Below are 5,615 nucleotides of genomic sequence, written 5' to 3' on the forward strand. Positions count from 1 at the left end.
ACGCGCGAGGCTAAATATGACGGTTCACGGGAAAACATACTTGAACGCTTATTCGTTAAACGGGCGAAACTGTTAGTCTTCCGTTAGTTACCCATTAGAACGTTTTCTCGTAAACGTTAAACGCCTTAACCTTACCGTTGGCTTAGAATGTCAAAACGTTAGAACTGAAAGTGTAAGCTTTAGCCGTTAGCCTGTACGCCGCGGCGCGATCCATTCGACCAAAATTCCCGGAAATTTCGGTCTAAAACTGAACAGATCGGTTCGGTCCAACCGGAAAAATTTCGAAAAAATCGGCCCACCTTTCGAGGTCGACCACTTTTCTCGGTTGGACCAGTCCGATCGAAATGTACCGTTTCATTTGACCATTCCGATTCATTCTCAATCCCAGTACCTCGCTGTTTGGTATTTTCCATGTACAACATGGAGGAAAACACTTATTATGCAGCTTTTATGGACTGTTAACAGCGGATCCATCGGTGTTACTCGTACATCCACGTGCAGTTACAACAGCTCTGGAGCTTCTTCGCAAGCCAAGTGTATGTTTTGGCTGTCAACGATTAATTTTCAGAGAGAATTTGGAATGTTCTTTTCGTCATTCGAAAGTGGTGTTTGAACCGCATACGGCAAATATCTGGGACCGGTCCGCTCAAAATAATACTATGCTTGAAACAGCTCACACAATATCATTGCTATCACCGTCAGGGCCGTACATAGCGGGGGGGGGGGGGGGGGGGGGGACAGGGGGGAAAGACAGTTGCTCCCATCAAGAAAACTAAATTATCATGTAACGTTCCGCAGAAACACTGATTAGAGACAGCAATGGCTCAGTTAAAAAGCAAAATAACGATGTTTCAATAGTGACGCCTCATATTTGCATGACGTTCAAACGCATGAAGGTCGCTTAGCTATTTTCGCATAATTTTTTTGTTTTGCCATTTTCGTTCGAAGGCATTGCTCTGCAGATGTCAAGATATTTGTTGTCTGCAATTTAGCCACACAAAATTCGACAAAAAAGACGCCAAAACAAAACATTTTGCTTATCAAACTTTTTCCTACACCTGTACTCACGCGCACACTGCCCGATTAGCATATCTGGGATTCCGCGACATCCATACAAGCAATTTGCATTCTGTAGTCTTGTCACAAACATTACATTGACCCCGAACCCAGTATAAAATTCAGAGCAAACCGCTAACAGTATCTGTTATAAATCGGATCAAAAGTAATTTTGAACCGAAACATTTTAAACGAGGTATGAAAACAACTTCTGGAAGAATGCTGCCGAATTTTATCGGCTTGCCACTCAAATCGAATCAAGACAGGCGGCCCAGACGTTGAATACGATAAATACTTGACATTACGCTGTTGGCGTTGGCGTTACAATTTTAGCCGTTTGGTTTATAAACTTTATTGAGCAAACACTATAAATATGTAGTAAGAATATAAATGAATAAGTAAAGCCCAAAATGAGAGGGTGGGACACTCAGACCCATGCGAAGCGCCCACCCATAAAAAAAAGAAAAGAAAAATAATAACAATAACAACAACAACAACAATAATAATAACAATTATAATGCTAACACTAATGCTAACGATAATGATAATGATAATGATTACAATAGTAATAATAATAATAATAATAATAATAATAATAATAATCAAATAAGCTAACTGTGGTGGCACGGCAACTCCATGAGATGGACCACGTACAGGCCAGATCTACATCATAAACTGACGTTTTGTATGAGAATGCTTGAAAATGCTTGAGAATGCTTGATGTATGAGAATGTATGTATAAGAATGCTTCGAAAATTGTTCTAAATGCTACGTGTGGAAAATAGTTTGAATAAAATGGCTTACCTTGTGTTTGCTTTGCGTTATTTTGATTCTCTGGGTTCCTGGAGGCGGTTTAGAGCCATTAATATTTAGGCCAGTTTTACTTTCTGGCGGTTTGCTTCCCCTAAAGAGAAACGAAAGGCGGGCGACCCACTGGTCGGACGGCCCGCACTCAAAGCTTCGCAAATTCCATAAAAATGGTCTAACCTCGCCACAATTACCTCATGGCAGCCGTCGATAACTAATCCTCCCATTCGCTTTCTCCCAAGGTTCCAAAGTTTATCTTAACCGCCCGAGAATTCGCTGGTTTAACAGTTCTTTCTTTCCATTAAGTAATCGTAGTTAGGTGTCCCCAGTTAGTATACATTGTATGCTAGCGACTTCGACACGTTAATAAAGTTCTTATCTTATCTTATCTTATTTCTGCTCCTTCTCGATTCGTAACTAAGTTAGCCTGCGAACGCATACGTATTTCCGGCTGTCGAAAATAACATTGGCGAACCTGAACCAGGAAACGATTTCCGTGAGGTGGGAATTTTAAGCCCATCACAGTTTAGCTCAAGAAGCCCCAGAACTACTGTGCGAGGTATTCGCTGCGAGGAGCACTCGAGTTTCACTCTATCATGGAATCGGATTGGCTAAAGAGAAACAAAAGTCATTACGTCAGAGAAATCGTTTCCTGGCTCGGGTTCGATTCGCAGACGTTATTTTCGGCGGAGACAAGTGACAGCCGGAAATACGTCTGCGCTCGCAGGCTATAACCAAGTATCTTGGCTACAGGATTTGAATTTCTAGCTTAGCGACCGCGCCATCGTGACAAAGTTGCCTCCAACAGTCGAGAGGCACGGGGCATATTTTCAACATCTTCTGGCGACCCCTTAAGACTTATGGCGAGAGAACGTTTGCTGTGGCGGCACCAAGACTATGGAGCTCGATCCCACTCGAACTAAGATCTACAACCCTGGCCATAAGTTGTTGGGCCACCTCCCCTTTTAGGCGCAGAAAACCATGATTTTAACTACGTCCTTGACGTTTTAGGGAAAGATGAATAGAAGCAAGTATAATTGATAACCCCCCCCCCCCCCCCCGAGCAATGTTGAAAGAAAAGGAAGCTATTCTGAGTGGTGTTAATCAGGAAAAAGGGACAATAGAAAGTGGTTAGACAGTTGTGTTGGAAGCGAACGTGACTGCTGAAAAATCGTTATTATTGGAATAAGACGTGGATATCTATGTTATCGTCACTTAAGTTGGAGAACACTGTTCTAGGAGGCAAACAATTCTTGAAACGTGGCTATTCTGAAGCTATTATCAAGGTTTTTTTTGTTTTCAAGATTTTTATCAACATTGACAGGGGGGAGAGGGATAGGCGGGCTTACGCTGGAGGCTGCCTGTGAAGTCATCTGTCATAAACTGTCTCAACCCTTGTGACCAGGATTGTAGTTCTTCAATTGATTGTCTTAAAAGACATTTAAAAACATATCTTTTTTTCACAAGCTTTTTAACACTCTTAATTTTTAGGTGATAAATATGTTTAAATATCGTAGAATTTTAACTAAGTTTCAGAATTTTAGCTAAGTTTACGTCCTTCGCTCATAGTCGCTTCTTGAAGTTGCGCTATTGTTCAAGTCTTTTGAAGTCACTTGAGCTTGAGGTTTCCTTCCAAAATATCTCACCTTTTTCAAACCGAATTAATTCGAACTTATCTGAGACGCTTTCGGATGCTACCGAAAGCAATGCCCAAAGGAATAAACTGAGCCTTCAAGCCACAAGATCAAGCGGTTTAAGCCATTTGAGAAAGACGCACTAATGCGGCCCAATGTCTTTGAGCTTTCACACTTTAGAAACGAAGAATATACATTGCATTTAGCGTGTTGCGACTCTTACGCTTATGGAACAAAATGATGGCAATGATTAGTTACCAATACGAAACCAAATGTGTTTCACCAAGATGGCTGCCTCGTTGATTATCTCGTGGTAGCGTGTGGTCCAATAATCCATTTAGGGTCCCCTAAGGGTGTGAACATTTCGGCCTCTCAATCCATATTGCGATTTTGAGGTGTTGAGAAATTCTGACGTGATGTTTAAATTTATTTATTACACCATCCAAACATTTTTTATTCTTTGAACTGGCTTATTGCCGCGACATCGAAGTTTATTTGAACTGTTATTAAGCCGAAGCGGAGAGGGGTGGTGAGGACACCTTCACTTCCACCTACGGTCCAGAATTTCTGTCCACAAATTTCGGTCAACGGTCCACAACTTCCGTCGACATTTGCTCCCTCACGATACTCATTTATTGCTTGCGCATACGCTGGCATCAATAACCTAAAAACCTACGACATCCAGATTTAATTCCGGTACACCATCACCTGAACATAAAATGTCTGTAAGCTGTGGCAAAACGAGAGAGTTTAAGGTGGCTGGTAACAGTCGCCAACACAAGTCCTGGGCATGCTAATATGAAAAGAACATTAAACGACACCCCACAAGGTTTCTTATCACACGCCAGACGATATCGTCACATTAGAAATTCTTATCGAAGATAGAGATTCAGTTACATTCATTTCCTGTTTTTTTTTTTTTTTTTTTTTTTTTCACTCTCTCTTTTACATCTGCAGTGATGAGTGAATCCCTTTGCATATTCCATATATAGATGTAGATGTAGATCCTAAGCAATAAAAATTATCTCTGCCTGTCAAATAGCCTACTCATCAGGCTCTTCTGGGGCGGAGAGAAAATAGAAGAAACGCCTTCCTCCCCCTTTCCTCCTCAATCCCTCTCCACTACCTGATTCCTGATACTCAGGCTGCCTGACAAAACCACAGTAGGAATAGCTAAGCTCTTAACATAAGAAACATCGGCTAGGGAAAGTTTGGTTTTCAGCCTAAAATAGTCCAGGGAGGATTAATTTAGCCTTCAACACATAAGTAAAATTGTGTCTAGCAAATACTCAAGTCTCAATTAGAGAGCAAACCTGATCAAACTTAGTGATAAGTTAATAAAGATGGTGAATTTTAAGCTCGGTAATGAAATGTGAAGGCGAATTAATCAACATGACACGAGCGTGGGACAAAGAAAACTTCTGAGTCCCCGACGGGAATCGAACCCATGGCCTCCCGAACACCGGGCGGGCGCTCTATCCACTGAGCTACGAGAACTCATGGAGAGCAAGGTCATTTACATGAGTTCATACATGATAGGTGTCCTGCATACTGCTAGGATCAACGCTATCGAATTCATCGTGAGTAGTGATAAGTTAATAAAGATGGTGAATTTTAAGCTCGGTAATGAAATGTGAAGGTGAATTAATCAACATGACACGAGCGTGGGACAAAGAAAAATTCTGAGTCCCCGACAGGAATCGAACCCATGGCCTCCCGAACACCGGGCGGGCGCTCTATCCACTGAGCTACGAGAAATCATGGAGAGCAAGGTCATTTAACTGAGTTCACCCTCACATTTCATTACCGAGCTTAAAATTCACCATCTTTATTAACTTATCACTACTCACGATGAATTCGATAGCGTTGATCCTAGCAGTATGCAGGACACCTATCATATATGAACTCAGTTAACTGACCTTACTCTCCATGAGTTCTCGTAGCTCAGTGGATAGAGCGCCCGCCCGGTGTTCGGGAGGCCATGGGTTCGATTTCTGTCGAGGACTCAGAAGTTTTCTTTGTCCCACGCTCGTGTCATGTTGATTAATTCACCTTCACTGATCAAACCTGTTTTATTTACCGCACCCAGTAAATGCTTAATAAACAAATGGAAGAACA

The 5,615-nt window shown here is 41.8% G+C and overlaps 1 protein-coding gene across 4 annotated transcripts in view; it reads right to left on the minus strand.

Moving 5' to 3' along the window:
- The window catches only part of LOC110043911 (uncharacterized), a 222,544-nt gene that overhangs the window by 141,419 nt on the left and 75,510 nt on the right, over window positions 1-5,615 (minus strand). The gene's annotated exons all lie outside the window — the stretch shown is intronic.

This window comes from Orbicella faveolata, unplaced genomic scaffold, assembly GCF_042242905.1.
Source record: "Orbicella faveolata isolate gen_17 unplaced genomic scaffold, um_ofav_v1 contig_35, whole genome shotgun sequence".
Lineage (NCBI taxonomy): Eukaryota > Metazoa > Cnidaria > Anthozoa > Scleractinia > Merulinidae > Orbicella > Orbicella faveolata.